This window comes from Tursiops truncatus, chromosome X (assembly GCF_011762595.2).
Source record: "Tursiops truncatus isolate mTurTru1 chromosome X, mTurTru1.mat.Y, whole genome shotgun sequence".
Taxonomy (NCBI): Eukaryota; Metazoa; Chordata; class Mammalia; order Artiodactyla; family Delphinidae; genus Tursiops; species Tursiops truncatus.
In genome coordinates this window covers 85,157,808-85,174,858 of record NC_047055.1, presented here as the reverse complement: position 1 = coordinate 85,174,858, position 17,051 = coordinate 85,157,808, and the positions used below count along the sequence as shown (strand labels likewise).

The 17,051-nt window shown below is 38.5% G+C and overlaps 1 pseudogene; it reads left to right on the top strand.

The window, feature by feature from the left end:
* Positions 1-16,396: 16,396 nt before the first annotated feature.
* LOC117310447 (U6 spliceosomal RNA) lies at positions 16,397-16,488 on the top strand (annotated as a pseudogene).
* The last annotated feature ends 563 nt before the right edge of the window (positions 16,489-17,051 follow it).

Here is a 17,051-nt window from a genome sequence, read left to right as displayed (position 1 = left end):
TCTCATGCCTGAGATCACACCCTTCCCCTGGTAGCCCACATCTGACTGAGCAAGAAAGAGGTATAAAGGTCTGGTTATTTGGGTCCAACAGGGGGCACTCTGATGGGCTATATTTGCCCAAGGCTTTGTTGGACTTGCACAACAGTTTAACTTATCCCTCTACCCAATCCTACTTTCTTCCCTTTACCTTCACAGGGAATGATCTATAATAAACATAGATCTTCAACTCAATCTTGCATCTTCAATGTAATCTCAAGCTCTGTTTCCACTAAGTCCAAGCTATGACTGTTGGAACTAGAAGTGGAGTGCTATGATAAAGCAAGTGATGAGATGGGATTTGGAGCTGGATCACTCACCACCTAGCTTGCAGTGAGAACCCCATCACTGATGACAGGTGGAGCACAGCCACCTTCTGGAACAAGGTGGTGGTCCAGTTATTAAAATGTTCGTTGGTAGTAAACTAGGAGTGTATACCAATGGAAGGGGATGTGGTGGCAGGCATAATAGTTGTTTGAGACTTAGGGATATAATAGCAATTTTAAAGATAAAGGGATTAGATGGCTATTGGTAAGCATCATTGGTAATCATCAGAAAGATAATGAGCAATTGAGAGTAACGGGCAACTTAAAGCCAAACGTGAAAACCAGAAGCATCTTTGGTATAATATAAATAAACTCTCATCTTTTGTAGTGATAGGCAGAGAAAGCCAAGTAGAACAAGCCCAGAACTTAATAGTCAGAGCGGCTAAACCTCAAAGACAGTAAAACTCCAACTAAGGCAGGACTGAGACCCTGACGTGTGGGATAGGCACCTCTGCTCCTGATCACTAGACTTATAACTAGAGTTAAGACATTGCATAACCCATCTGGGGCATAATCTAATTTACTAGGAAGGAAAGGGAATATACCCCAAATGGACTGCAAAACCTAGCCTGTATATACTGAAAGGAGTTGGGGGAGTATGGATAGGACCATATTACAAGGGTGTTTGATCAAGGGGCCATAACTTAAACTTGTATAAGCAAGAGTTTGTTCACTTGGGAGTGTTCTCCTACAATACAGGACTTACTGCTAAAGACACCAGTAGACAGTGCAAACTCATTAGTAGGATGGCTCCCAGAAACATTGAAAACATAATGTCTCTTGCTAAGTGAAATTGAAATGCCAGAATTGTTGTGGGATATAACGAAGGAAGGGATTAAAGGGCTCAGGGATATGGACATGCCCCTTCCAATGACTACATTCCATGCAAAAACTCAGAGGACACACCATTTACTGAGGCCATAAAAAATACACTGCTGAGAAAGGTAGTGGAATCACTAATAAGTTTCATAGTGACTCTCTTCTGTTGATATAGATGACTGTAGGAGATTCTGTTAAAGAGATTGTCTTGTTGATAACATTGGAAATATAAGACCCTGAAACAACAGAGGCAAGGTGGCAACCCTTAGCTGCCATAAGTCAAGGGTTCACATTACCATAATGATAGTTAAGGTCACAAAGGCATCCAGGGAGCTCTAACATGTAAAGAGTTATGGAGATGATTAACAGAACATGATCTCCTTAAGGGAAAATAGATGGAGAGCTGACAAGGTTACTACTCAGCTTTTGCCAGCAGAATAAATCAAGTATGGATAACCAGGACGCTGATGGCAGTCACTCAAATAAAAAAGGCAACAACACTTGGCCAGTTTCTACACCTAAGTCAGTTTTTAGACCCTTAAACACACTGACTAAAGAGGACATCATGTCTCTACAACAACATGGCAAGTATACACAGTAAGGACTCTTCCGGTCTTTCCCCAAAGGGACCTATGGTCATCTATTCAGATACCTGTTCACTGAGGAAAGAGGAATACTAGACATTTAAAGGATTATTGGACACAGAGTCTGTGTTGACATTGATACCTGGAGATCTGCAGGGTCATCACAGCCCCGCTGTTAGAGTGGGGCATAGAGGAACCAATAAATGGAGTCCTAGCCAAGGTGTAGTTTCAGTGGGTACTTGGATCTGAAGATTCACACAGTGGTAATCTCCCAGATCCCAAATGTAAAATTGGGATAGATATACTGGCATTTGTCATTATCTCCACATTGGGTCCTTGTCTATGTGGAAGGCCAAATGTAAGCCTCTGAAACTGCTCCCTTACCCTATCCAGGATAGTAAATTGAACATTATCACATCCCTGGGAAATAGTGGAGAATGTGAAAGCCTTAAGACTCTCAGGATAGGGGTGATGGATCCTATCATATTTTTAATTTAATTCACCAGGCTATCCACTACAAAACCAGATGGATCCTGGAGGATGATTGTAGTCTACTGTAAACTCAATCTTATGTCATAGCCTGGATAACAGCCATTTTGCTGGACATAGTATCATTGTTAGAGCAGATGAATGTGCACATGGCATGCAGCCACTGATGTGGTAAAAAAATTCTTTTATATTCCAATAAGAAAAGAGATCATAAAAATTGCAATCTCATGGAAAGGACAACAATATTTGTGCCAGCTGAGTTCTTCAAGAAGCAGATACTGAAATGGAATTAGAAGTGCAAAAGATTTATGGGAAGGTGCACTTGTGAAAGTAAATTGAGCAAAGGATGTCTTTAGATCATAATGGAGAACTAAGAAAGTCTCTGCTAACCCAACAGGGAGATAGGAAGCAAAGTTACTTATTATATTAGTCTCCTTCTGTGCAACAAGACCATGCTGTAGTGCAAGCAGTTCTGCTACTTTGGCCATATGATTCAGTAGACTCTATGGTGTTTGAGGTATAAGCAGTGGGAAAATATGCAGTTTGGAGCTTATGGTAAGCCCCAGTGAAGAACCACAAGACAGGTCCCTGGGATTCTGAGTCAGCACCATGCCATAGGCAATGGAGAATTATTTGCCTTTTAAGAACCAACTCATGGTGTGTTACTGGGCCCCGGTAGAGATGAAAGACTTGACCATGGGCTACCAAGTGACAATGTGGTCAGAAATGCCCATCACTAGCTAAGTTCTATTAGAATCACTGTCTTAAGGTCAGGAAGGTCTAGAAGCAATCTGTCATAAACTGGAAATGGTATATCTAGGATTGAGCTCAAGCAAGACCAGTATGTTTCATAAGCAGGTGACCCAGAACCTCATTTCACCATATTTGCAACAGTGCTCCTATCTAGGCTCACATCTATGCTCACATGGGAAGCCCTGTATCAACAGCTGAAGAAGGAGGCACAATACTGAGCTTGGTTTATAGGTGGGTTGGATTAGTATGTGGTATGTGAGTGCACGCTAAAAATGGATGGGAGGTGCATAACAGTCACTTTCAGGAGTGTCCTAAGAAGAAAGAAGAGAGGTAAAATCCAACCAGTGGGCAGAGCTTCAGGGAGTACACCTGACCATCCACTTTGTGTGGAAAGAGAAGTAGCCTGAGGTTAGAATATATTGACACATGACAGTAGTGAATGTTCTAGTTGGCTTGTCAGGGTCCTGAAAAGAAAATGATTGGAAGATTGGTGGCAAGGAATTCTGGTGTTTGAGGAATGTGGATGGATATAGGGGAATGTACATGAAATGTACAACTCTTGGTATCACAGGTTAACACAAACCACAGAGCATCCACCATACAAGAGACATTAAACAACCAAGTGGACAAAAGACATCAGCGAGCCTCTTTCATCAGCCATCCCAGTGCTTGTACAATGGACATATGAATGCAGTGGCCATGATGACAGGGATGGAGGCTATTAATGGCCTCTAATCTATCAATGCTTATCTAGCTAATGTCACCTCTGAATATCCAACTGGCCAGTAAGACTCCAGTGTCGTACAGATGGCCAACAGGCACATGAAAACATGCTCAACATCACTAATTATTAGACAAATGCAAATCAAAACTACAATGAGGTACCACCTCTCACTGGTCAGAATGGTCATCATTTAAAAATCTACAAGTAACAAATACTAGAAAGAGTGTGGAGAAAAGGGAACCCTCCTACACTGTTGGTGGGAATGTACACTGGTGCAGCCACTATGGAAAACAGTATAGAAGTTCCTCAAAAAACTAAAAATAGAGTTGCCATATGATCCAGCAATCCCACTCCTGGGTATACATCCGGACAAAACTATAATTCAAAAAGATACACACACCCCTATGTTCATAGCAGCACTATTCACAATAGCCAAGACATGGAAGCAACCTAAATGTACATCCACAGATGAATGGATAAAGAAGTTGTGGTACATATATACAATGGAAAACTACTCAGTTATAAAAAAGAACGAAGTAATGCCATTTGCAGCAACATGGATGGACCTAGAGATCAACATACTAAGCGAAGTAAGTCAGACAGAGAAAGACAAATACATATCACTTATAGTGGAATCTTAAATATGACACAAATAAACTTATCTACAAAACAGAAACAGACTCACACACATAAAGAAGAGATGTGTGGTTGCCAAGGGGGAGGGCTGTGGGGGAGGGATAGATTGGGAGTTTGGGATTAGCAGATGCAAGCTATTATACATAGAATGGATTAAAAAACAAGGTCCTACTGTATAGCACAGGGAACTATATTAAATATCCTTGATAAACCATAATGGAAAAGAATATGAAAAAGAATGTGTGTGTGTGTGTGTCTGTGTGTGTGTGTGTGTGTATAATTGAATCACTTTGCTGTACAGCAGAAATTAACACATTGTAAATCAACTATACTTCAATAAAATATATTTTTAAAAAAGAGACTCCAATGTCAAACCCCCAATATAGCACCATTCTTTAAGGAAATAAAATGGTCATTTGGTGGGAAATTGGCTACATTGTTTCCCTTCCATCCTGGAAGGGCCAATAGTTCACTCTCATATTAAAAAATACATATTCTGGGAATGGGTTTAAATTTCCTGCCCAAAGGGCTTTAGTCAGCACTTAATAGTACTTACTGAGCTTAATAGAGCATTTAATCAATGAGTGTGGCATCTCAGTAATCATAACATCTGATTAGGATGAGGTATGTGTACTGAGTGCATAATGTAAACTCATAGACATATATTTATTTAGTAATAGAAAACATGGGAGCTTTTGATCATCCATGGAGTGCAAACTGAAGAGAGAAGAGGAGTCAGATCTACCTTCTGCAGTTAAATGTTGGTTAGGGGAAGCAGAGCTGTAAAACGAGAGAAGAAATATTAGTCAAAAGTAGAATTACATCTAGGTGTATGGAAATCAAGCAACTGAATAGTTGTAGAAGGAGGGAGTGGTCGATACAGTTGAGATGGGCAAAGCAAAGCTTGGCCCTAAAAGGTGTGCAGTTGATTTAACAACATGGAGGCCAGTAAGGACCTTGGTAAGTACAATTTCAGTGGAGTGCTAAAGCTAAAACTTAGTTTGTCGTGGATTGAAGAGGATTAGGAGGTGAGAAAATAGAAATAGTGTGGGTAACAATCTCAATAGTTACAGAACTTTGAATATTTATTATTGACAAATAACTTTTGGAAGAGAATGTTCTTAACTATATAAAAAATTGAATGTATCAAAAGATATACCAACCACTGTACTTAATATCCAAAACAATTGTGACCACAATTGCCATTACCATTCATTAGTATTGGACATTGTGGCAATTAATAAATCTATATATAAAAGATATAAATTTATTTTCTATGTAGGTGATCCAAATGAAGCCACTAATAAACTTTTAGAGCTAGTAAGGAAATTAAACAACCTAGGAAGACTACTGTATCATCATACAAATAGCAAGCGTTGTTCTATACACTTGTAACAGTCAAAAATCCATAAATTATCTTTAAACAATCATATAGGAAATATGCCAGAACAACAAGAAGAAAAGCATAAAACATTACTGAAGGCTGTAAAAAAAGATACATATATATATATATATATATATATATATATATATATATACACACACACACACATATATATATATATATAATAGATTGAGAAATATACCATGTCTTTTGAGATGGATTGATATTTCAAATGAATCCATTAATTCAAGACAATCCTAAACAATATACCAACAATTAAAAAATAATTTAAACAAGAAACCTAAGAAGACAATTTAAAATTTTTTCTGTCATAAAAAACAGACAAGAAGAGAAGGCAATCTGAAAAAAACATTAAATATTGTGGGTAGTTTGACAACAAGGTATCAGAGCTCTAGTAATTCTAAAAAGAGTACAGTAATGGTCTGTTAATAGAAAATTGCATCAATGGTAGAAAAGAGAGATGTCAGAAGCAGACCCATTAGACATGGACATTTGTTTTCGAGAAACATGGCATTTTAACTCAATGGGGAAAAGTAGGAATATTTTATTGTAATGGGAAAATAGGTTATTAACTTGGGGAAAAAGGTGTGCTTATCTCTCATATAATTCACAAAAAAAACCCAAGATAGGTAAAATACCTAAATGTAAAATCAAAACTATAAACAGTTTTTAGAAAATAAATAAGAGACTAATTTTATGACCTAGAGATAGGAAAGGATTTCTTCAAGAAGATAAAAGTCATCATAAAGGAGAAGACTGATCAATCTGAAAACAAACTTTTTTTTAGAAATCTTACAACTAAAAAGGTAAAGATAATAGACAAATTGGAAAGAAATATTTGAAATGTATAAAAATGCCAAAGATAAACATATGAAATATATAACAATTTTATGAAAACTATTTAGTAAATCCAAAAAAGAAAAACAATAGTGAAATGCTTAAGGATAAACACAGAATATTCTCAGAAGCATTCATTATAATTATAAATGGTTGTATAAGGAAATAATGCAACCACAAACAACAATAATGAATTATACTTTTTCACAGATCAGATGGCAAAATAAAAAATTTGCAATATTAGTCTGGGCTGGAGAAAATGTATTCCTGCGGTGAGTGGTAATATGTATTAGTTTTGCCTCTTTCGTTTGTGAGGGATTTTACGTTTCCCCCCAGCTTTATTGAGAAATAATTGCCCTATATATTGTGTAAGTTTAAGGTGGCCAATGTAATGATTTGTTACACATGTGTGTTGCAAAATGTTTACCACAATCGGTTAGTTAGAACATCCTTCCCCTCATGTAATTATCATTTTGTTGTTATTCTTGGTGTTATGGTAAAAATATTTAAGATCTCCTCTCATAGTACCTTTCAACTTTACAATACAGTATTGTTTGTTTGTTTTTTGACAACATTATTGGAGTATAATTGGTTTACAATGGCATGTTAGTTTCAGCTTTATAAAAAAGTGAATCAGTTATACATATACATATGTTCCCATATCTCTTCCCTCTTGCGTCTCCCTCCCTCCCACCTCCCTATCCCACCCCTCTAGGTGGTCACAAAACACCGAGCTGATCTCCCTGTGCTATGCGGCTGCTTCCCACTAGCTATCTATTTTAAGTTTGGTAGTGTATATATGTACATGCCCCTCTCTCGCTTTGTCAAAACTTACCCTTCCCCCTCCCCAAATCCTCAAGTCAAATCTAGAGTAGGTCTGTGTCTTTATTCCTGTCTTAACCCTAGCTTCTTCATTACATTTTTTTCCTTAAATTCCATATATATGTATTAGCATACAGTATTTGTCTTTCTCTTTCTGACTTACTTCACTCTGTATGACAGACTCTAGGTCCATCCACCTCATTACAAATAGCTCAATTTCATTTCTTTTTAGGGTTCAGTAATATTCCATTGTATATATGTGCCACATCTTCTTTTTTTTTTTAACATCTTTATTGGGGTATAATTGCTTTACAATGGTGTGTTAGTTTCTGCTTTATAACAAAGTGAATCAGTTATACATATACATATGTTCCCATATCTCTTCCCTCTTGCGTCTCCCTCCCTCCCACCCTCCCTATCCCATCCCTCCAGGTGGTCACAAAGCACCGAGCCGATGTGCCTGTGCCATGTGGCTGCTTCCCACTAGCTATCTACCTTACGTTTGTTAGTGTATATATGTCCATGCCTCTCTCTCGCTTTGTCACAGCTCACCCTTCCCCCTCCCTATATCCCCAAGTCCGTTCTCCAGTAGGTCTGTGTCTTTATTCCTGTCTTACCCCTAGGTTCTTCATGGCATTTTTTTTCTTTTTCTTAAATTCCATATATATGTGTTAGCATACGGTATTTGTCTTTCTCTTTCTGACTTACTTCACTCTGTATGACAGACTCTAGGTCTATTCACCTCATTACAAATAGCTCAATTTCATTTCTTTTTATGGCTGAGTAATATTCCATTGTATATATGTGCCACATCTTCTTCATCCATTCATCCGATGATGGGCACTTAGGTTGTTTCCATCTCCGGGCTATCGTAAATAGAGCTGCAGTGAACATTTTGGTGCATGACTCTTTTTGAATTTTGGTTTTCTCAGGGTATATGCCCAGTAGTGGGATTGCTGGGTCATATGGTAGTTCTATTTGTAGTGTTTTAAGGAACCTCCATACTGTTCTCCATAGTGGCTGCACCAATCCATATTCCCACTAGCAGTGCAAGAGTGTTCCCTTTTCTCCACACTCTCTCCAGCATTTACTGTTTCTAGATTTTTTGAGGATGGTCATTCTGACTGATGTGAGGTGATATCTCACTGTAGTTTTGATTTGCATTTCTCTTATGATTAATTATGTTGAGCATTCTTTCATGTGATTGTTGGCAGTCTGTATATCTTCTTTGGAGAAATGTCTATTTAGGTCTTCTGCCCATTTTTGGATTGGGTTGTTTGGTTTTCTGTTATTGAGCTGCATATAAATTTTGAAGATTAATTCTTTGTCAGTTGCTTCATTTGCAAATATTTTCTCCCATTCTGAGGGTTGTCTTTTGGTCTTGTTTATGGTTTCCTTTGCTGTGCAAAAGCTTTGAAGTTTCATTAGGTCCCATTTGTTTATTTTTGTTTTTATTTCCATTTCTCTAGGAGGTAGGTCAAAAAGGATCTTGCTGTGATTTATGTCATAGAGTGTTCTGCCTATGTTTTCCTCTAAGAGTTTGATAGTTTCTGGCCTTACATTTAGGTCTTTAATCCATTTTGAGCTTATTTTTGTGTATGGTGTTAGGGAGTGATCTAATCTCATACTTTTACACATACCTGTCCAGTTTTCCCAACACCACTTATTGAAGACGCTATCCTTTCATAACTGTACATTCCTGCCTCGTTTATCAAAGATAAGATGACCACATGTGCATGGGTTTATCTCTGGGCTTTCTATCCTGTTCCATTGATCTATCTTTCTGTTTCTGTGCCAGTGCCATACTGTCTTAATTACTGTAGCTTTGTAGTATAGTATGAAGTTAGGGAGCCTGATTCCTCCAGTTCCATTTTTCGTTCTCAAGATTGCTTTGGCTATTTGGGGTCTTTTGTGTTTACATACAAATTGTAAAATTTTTTGTTCTAGTTCTGTGAAAAATGCCAGTGGTAGTTTGATAGAGATTGCATCGAATCTGTAGATTGCTTTGGGTACTAGAGTCATTTTCACAATGTTGATTCTTCCAATCCAACAACATGGTATATCTCTCCATCTATTTGTTTCATCTTTAATTTCTTTCATCAGTGTCTTATAATTTTCTGCATACAGGTCTTTTGTTTCCTTAGGTAGGTTTATTCCTAGATATTTTATTCTTTTTGTTGCAATGGTAAATGGGAGTGTTTTCTTGATTTCACTTTCAGATTTTTCATCATCAGTTTATAGGAATGCCAGAGATTTCTGTGCATTAATTTTGTGTCCTGATACTTTACCAAATTCATTGATTAGCTCTAGTAGTTTTCTGGTAGCATCTTTAGGATTCTCTATGTATAATATCATGTCATCTGCAAACAGTGACAGCTTTACTTCTTCTTTTCCGATTTGGATTCCTTTTATTTCCTTTTCTTCTCTGATTGCTGTGGCTAAAACTTCCAAAACTATGTTGAATAAGAGTGGTGAGAGTGGGCAACCTTGTCTTGTTCCTGACCTTAGTGGAAATGCTTTCAGTTTTTCACCATTGAGGACGATGTTGGCTGTGGGTTTGTCATATATGGCCTTTATTATGTTGAGGAAAGTTCCCTCTATGCCTACTTTCTGCAGGGTTTTTATCATAAATGGGTGTTGAATTTTGTCAGAAGCTTTCTCTGCATCTATTGAGATGATCATATGGTTTTTCTCCTTCAATTTGTTAATATGGTTTATCACATTGATTGTTTTGCATATATTGAAGAATCCTTGCATTCCTGGAATAAACCCCACTTGATCATGGTGCATGATCCTTTTAATGCCCTGCTCAATTCTATTTGCTAGTATTTTGTTTAGGATTTTTGCATCTATGTTCATCAGTGATATTGGCCTGTAGTTTTCTTTCTTGGTGACATCCTTGTCTGGTTTTGGTATCAGGGTGATGGTGGCCTCGTAGAATGAGTTTGGGAGTGTTCCTCCCTCTGCTATATTTTGGAAGAGTTTGAAAAGGACAGGTGTTAGCTCTTCTCTAAATGTTTGAAAGAATTCGCCTGTGAAGCCATCTGGTCCTGGGCTTTTGCTTGTTGGAAGATTTTTAATCACAGTTTCAATTTCAGTGCTTGTGATTGGTCTGTTCATATTTTCTATTTCTTCCTGATTCAGTCTTGGCAGGTCATGCATTTCTAAGAATTTGTCCATTTCTTCCAGGTTGTCCATTTTATTGGCATAGAGTTGCTTGTAGTAATCTCCCATGATCATTTGTTTTTCTGTAGTGTCAGTTGTTACTTCTCCTTTTTCATTTCTAATTCTATTGATTTGACTGTTCTCCTTTTTTTCTTGATGAGTCTGGCTTCTGGTTTATCAATTTTTTTTATCTTCTCAAAGAACCAGGTTTTAGTTTTATTGACCTTTGCTATCGTTTCCTTCATTTCTTTTTCATTTATTTCTGATCTGATCTTTATGATTTCTTTCCTTCTGCTAACTTTGAGGGTTTTTTGTTCTTCTTTCTCTAATTGCTTTAGGTGCAAGATTAGGTTGTTTATTCGAGATGTATCCTGTTCCTTAAGGTAGGATTGTATTGCTATAAACTTCCCTCTTAGAACTGCTTTTGCTGCATCCCATAGGTTTTGGGTCGACGTGTCTCCATTGTCATTTGTTTCTAGGTATTTTTTGATTTCCTCTTTGATTTCTTCAGTAATCACTTCGTTATTAAGTAGTGTATTGTTTAGCCTCCATGTGTTTGTATTTTTTACAGATCTTTTTCTGTAATTGATATCTAGTCTCATAGCATGGTGGTTGGAAAAGATACTTGATACAATTTCAATTTTTTAAAATTTACCAAGGCTTGTTTTGTGACCCAAGATATGATCTATCCTGGATAATGTTCCATGAGCACTTGAGAAAAGTGTGTATTCTGTTGTTTTTGAATGGAATGCCCTATAAATATCAATTAAGCCCATCTTGTTTAATGTATCATTTAAAGCTTGTGTTTCCTTATTTATTTTCATTTTGGATGTTCTGTCAATTGGTGACAGTGAGGTGTTAAAGTCCCCTACTATGAGTGTGTTACTGTCGATTTCCCCTTTTATGGCTGTTAGTATTTGCCTTATGTATTGAGGTGCTCCTATGTTGGGTGTATAAATATTTACAATTGTTATATCTTCTTCTTGGATCTATCCCTTCATCATTATGTAGTGTCCTTCTTTGTGTCTTCTAATAGTCTTTATTTTAAACTCTATTGTTTCTGATATAATAATTGCTACTCCAGTTTTCTTTTGGTTTCCCATTGCATGGAATATCTTTTTCTGTCCCCTTACTTTTATTCGTATGTGTCTCTAGGTCTGAGGTGGGTCTCTTGTAGACAGCATATATATGGATCTTGTTTTTGTATCCATTCAGCCAATCTGTGTCTTTTGGTGGGAGCATTTAGTCCATTTACATTTAAGGTAGTTATCAATATGTATGTTCCTATTCCCATTTTCTTAATTGTTTTGAGTTTATTATTGTAGGTCTTTTCCTTCTCTTGTGTTTCTTGCCTAGAGAAGTTCCTTTAGCATTTGTTTTAAAGCTGGTTTTGTGGTGCTGAACTGTCTCAGCTTTTGCTTGTCTGTAAAGGTTTTAATTTCTCCATCAAATCTGAATGAGATCCTTGCTGGGTAATCTTGGTTGCAGGTTTTTCTCCTTCATCACTTTAAATATGTCCTGCCAGTCCCTTCTGGCTTGCAGAGTTTCTGCTGAGAGATCAGCTGTTAACCTTATGGGGATTCCCTTGTGTGTTATTTGTTGTTTTTCTCCTGCTGCTTTTAATATGTTTTCTTTGTATTTAATTTTTGACAGTTTGATTAATACGTGTCTTGGCATATTTCTCCTTGGATTTATCCTGTATGGGACTTTCTGTGGTTCCTGGACTTGATTAACTATTTCCTTTCCCATATTAGGGAAGTTTTCAACTATAATCTCTTCAAATATCTTCTCAATCCTTTTCTCTTTCTCTTCTTTTTCTGGAACCACTATAATTCGAATGTTGGTGTGTTTAATGTTGTCCTAGAGGTCTCTGAGACTGTCCTCAGTTCTTTTCATTCTGTTTTCTTTATTCTGCTCTGCAGTAGCTGTTTCCACTATTTTATCTTCCAGGTCACTTATCCGTTCTTCTGCCTCAGTTATTCTGCTATTGATCCCATCTAGAGTATTTTTAATTTCATTTTTTGTGTTGTTCATCATTGCTTATTTAATCTTTAGTTTTTCTAGGTCCTTGTGAAATGTTTCTTGCATTTTCTCTATTCTATTTCCAAGGTTTTGAATCATCTTTACTATCATTTTTCTGAATTATTTTTCAGGTAGACTGCCTATTTCCTCTTCTTTTGTTAGGTCTGGTGGGTTTTTATCTTGCTCCTTCATCTGCTGTGTGTTTTTCTGTCTTCTCATTTTGCTTATCTTACTGTGTTTGGGGTCTCCTTTTTAAAGGCTGCAGGTTCGTAGTTCTCATTTTGTAGGCTTCCTTGTGGAGGAGACTAGTGCCTGTGTTCTGGTGGATGAGACTGGATCTTGTCTTTCTGGTGGGCAGGTCCACGTCTGGTGGTGTGTTTTGGCGTGCCTGTGGACTTATTATGATTTTCGTCAGCCTCTCTGCTAATGGGTGGGGTCATGTTCCTGTTTTGCTAGTTGTTTGGTATAGGGTGTCCAGCACTGTAGCTTGCTGGTCGTTGAGTGAAGCTGGTTGCTGGTGTTGAGATGGAGATCTCTGGGAGATTTTTGCCGTTTGATATTATGTGGAGCTGGGAGGTCTCTTGTGGACCAGTGTCCTGAAGTTGGCTCTCCCACCTCAGAGGCACAGCACTGACTCCTGGCTGCAGCACCTAGAGCCTTTCATACACACGGCTCAGAATAAAAGGGAGAAAAAGTAGAACGAACGAACGAACGAACGAACGAAAGAAAGAAAGAAAGAAAGAAAGAAAGACAGGCGGGAGGGAGGGAGGAGGGAAGGAAGGAAGGAAGGAAAGAAAGAAGATAAAACAAAATAAGATAAAATAAAATAAAGTTATTAAAATAAAAAAATAATTTTTAAGAAAAAAAATTTTTTTAGAGGAAAAAAAATAACGCACCGATAGAACCCTAGGACTAATGGTGGAAGCAAAGCTATACAGACAAAATCTCCCACAGAAGCATACACATACACACTCACAAAAAGAGGAAAAGGGGGGCTTCCCTGGTGGCGCAGTTGTTGAGAGTCTGCCTGCTGATGCAGGGGACACGGGTTTGTGCCCCGGTCTGGGAAGATCCCACATGCCGCGGAGAGGCTAGGCCCGTGAGCCATGGCTGCTGAGCCTGCGCGTCCAGAGCCTGTGCTCCGCAACGGGAGAGGCCACAACAGTGAGAGGTCCGCGTACTGCAAAAAAAAAAAAAAAAAAAAGAAGAAAAGGGGAAAAAATCATAAATCTTGCTCTCAAAGTCCACCTCCTCCATTTGGGATGATTTGTTGTCTATTCATGTATTCCACAGATGCAGGTACATCAAGTTGATTGTGGAGATTTAATCCGCTGCTTCTGAGGCTTCTGGGAGGGATTTCCCTTTCTCTTCTTTCTTCTCACAGCTCCCGGGGCTCAGCTTTGGATTTGGCCCCGCCTCTGCGTTTAGGTAGCCGGAGGGCGTCTGTTCTTCGCTCAGACAGGACGGGGTTAAAGGAGCAGCTGTTTCGAGGACTCTGGCTCACTCAGGCCGTGGGTAGGGAGGGGTATGGAGTGCGGGGAGAGCCTGCGGCGGCAGAGGCCAGCGTGATGCACCAGGCTGAGGCGCGCCATGCGTTCTCCCGGGGAAGTTGTCCCTGGATCCTAGGACCCTGGCAGTGGCGGGCTGCACAGCCTCCCCGGGAGGGGGGTGTGGATAGTGACCTGTGCTCACACACAGGCTTCTTGGTGGTGGCAGCAGCAGCCTTAGCGTCTCATGCTCGTCTCTGGGGTCCGAGCTGTTAGCCGCTGCTCGCGCCCATCTCTGGAGCTCCTTTAAGCAGTGCTCTTTATCCCCTCTCCTCGTGCACCAGGAAACAAAGAGGGAAGAAAAAGTCTCTTTTCTCTTTGGCAGGTCCAGACTTTTCCCCGGACTCCCTCCCAGCTAGCCGTGGTGCACTAACCCCCCGCAGGCTGTGTTCAGTCCTCTCCCTGCGCCCCGCCCACCCCGGCAGGTGAGCAGACAAGCCTCCTCAGACAAGCCTCTCGGGCTGCTGAGTGCCGGTTGTCACTGATCCTCTGTGCGGGAATTTCTCCTCTTTGCCCTCCGCACCCCTGTTGCTGTGCTCTCCTCCACGACTCGGAAGCTTTCTCCCTCTGCCTCCCGCAGTCTCCACCCGCGAAAGGGCTTCCTAGTGTGTGGAAACCTTTTCTCCTTCACAGCTCCCTCCCACTGGTGCAGGTCCCGTCCCTATCCTTTTGTCTCTGTTTATTCTTTTTTCTTTTGTCCTACCCAGGTACGTGGGGACTTTCTTGCCTTTTGGGAGGTCTGAGGTCTTCTGCCTGCGTTCAGTAGTTGTTCTGTAGGAGTTGTTCCACGTGTACATGTATTTCTGGTGTATCTGTGGGGAGGATGGTGATCTCCGCGTCTTACTCTTCCACCATCTTCCCCTATCTCTCCCTACAATACAGTATTGTTAACTATACTCACCCTGTTGTACATGAGTTCTCTGGAATTTATTCATCTTATAACTGAAAGTTTGTACACTTTGACCAACATCTCCCTATTTCCCCTACACCCAGTGCCTGGTAACCATCAGTCTATTCTCTGTTTCTATGAGTTTGATGTTTTTAGATTCCACATATAAGTGAGATCATATAGTACTTGTTTTTCTATGTCTGACTTTCTCATGTAGCATAATGCCCTCAACGTCAATCCACATTGACACAGATGGCAGAATTTACTCATTTCTCATGGCTGAATAATGTTCTGTTGTATGTATATACCACATCTTCTTTACCCGTTCATCCACTGATGGACACGAAGGTTGTTTCCATATCTTGGCTATTGTGAATAATGCTGCAATAAAATGGGAGTGTTGATATCTCTTCAATATCTTGTTTTCATTTCCTTTGGAAATATACAAAGAAGTGGGATTGCTGGATCATATGATAGTCCTATTTTTAATTTTTGAGGAAGCTCCATACTGTATTTTTAGTGGCTGCACCAATTTACATTCCCACCAACAGTGCACGAGGACTCCCTTTTCTCCACATCCTTGCCAACACTTGTTATCTCTTGTCATCTTGATGATAGCCATTCTAACAGGTGGAAGGTGACATCTCATTGTAGCTTTGATTTGCATTTCCTTAATAATTAGTGATGTTGAACATCTGTTCACGTACCTGTTGGCCATTTGTATGTCCTCTTTGGGGAAAAAATGTCTATTCAGGTCCTCTGCCCATTTTTAAATTACATTATTTGATTTTTGCTATTGAGTTGTATGAGTTCCTTATAGATTTTGGATATAAAACCCTTATTTTTTTGGTTTGCAAATATTTTCTCCCATTCCACAGCTTGCCTCTTTATTCTGTCAATTGTTTCTTATGTTGAGCAGAAGCTTTTTATTTTGATGTAGATCCACTTGTATATTTTTTATTTTCTTGCTTGCACTTTTGGTATCATACCCCCAAAGTCAGTATATTATACACCTATAACATATAATGTTGTACAGCAACTATGCTTCAATTAAAAAATTTTAAAAGAGCTAAGATTATAAAACTTCTAAAAAAAAGGAGAAAATCTTAGTGACCTTGGATTTCACAAAAATTTCTTGATTACAGCACAAAAAAACAAACTACAAAAGAAAAAAATAAATAAATTGAACTTCAAAATTAAAACATTTTGCTCTTTCAAAGACACTGTTAAGAAAATGAAGAGGTAAGTGAGAGCCTGGGAAAAAATAATTTGCAAAACACATACCCAACAAATGACTTGTAACTAGAATATATAAACAGCTCTGAAAACCTAATAAAAGGAAGATCAACAGTGCTCATTTCAGTGATACAGAGAAGATTAGCATGGCCCCTGCACAAGGATAACATACAGATTCATGAAGCATTCCATATTTTTCAGTTATAAGGTAAATAAGTACTAGGGAGGTAGTGTACAGCATGATAAATATAATTATCATTGCTGTATGTTATATGTGAAAGTTGTTAAGAGAGCAAATCTTGAGTTCTCTTCACAAATACAATTTTTTTTCTTTTTCTTTTATTTTGTATCTGTATGAGATAATGGATATTCACTAAACTTATTGGGGTAATCATTTCATGAAGTATGTAAGTCAAATCATTATACTGTACATCTTAAACTTATACAGTGCTGTATATTAATTGCATTTCCATCAAACTAGAAGGAAAAAAATTTTTAATAGAAAAAAGCTCACAAAAAATAAATCTCCAGGTTCAGATGGTTTCACTGAAGAATTTCCCCAACATTCAGAAAATAACACCAATTTTACATAATGCCTTCCAGAAAATGGAAGAAACATTACTTATTTTTAGACTAATATTACCCTGATACTTCTCTTTGAGTATCATTATATCTAATACATTTTCACTTATTTGGTATTACACATCTATTATGGATGAAGACAACCCGAGTAGGTCTGTCTCTTAGAACTGGCCTTATAT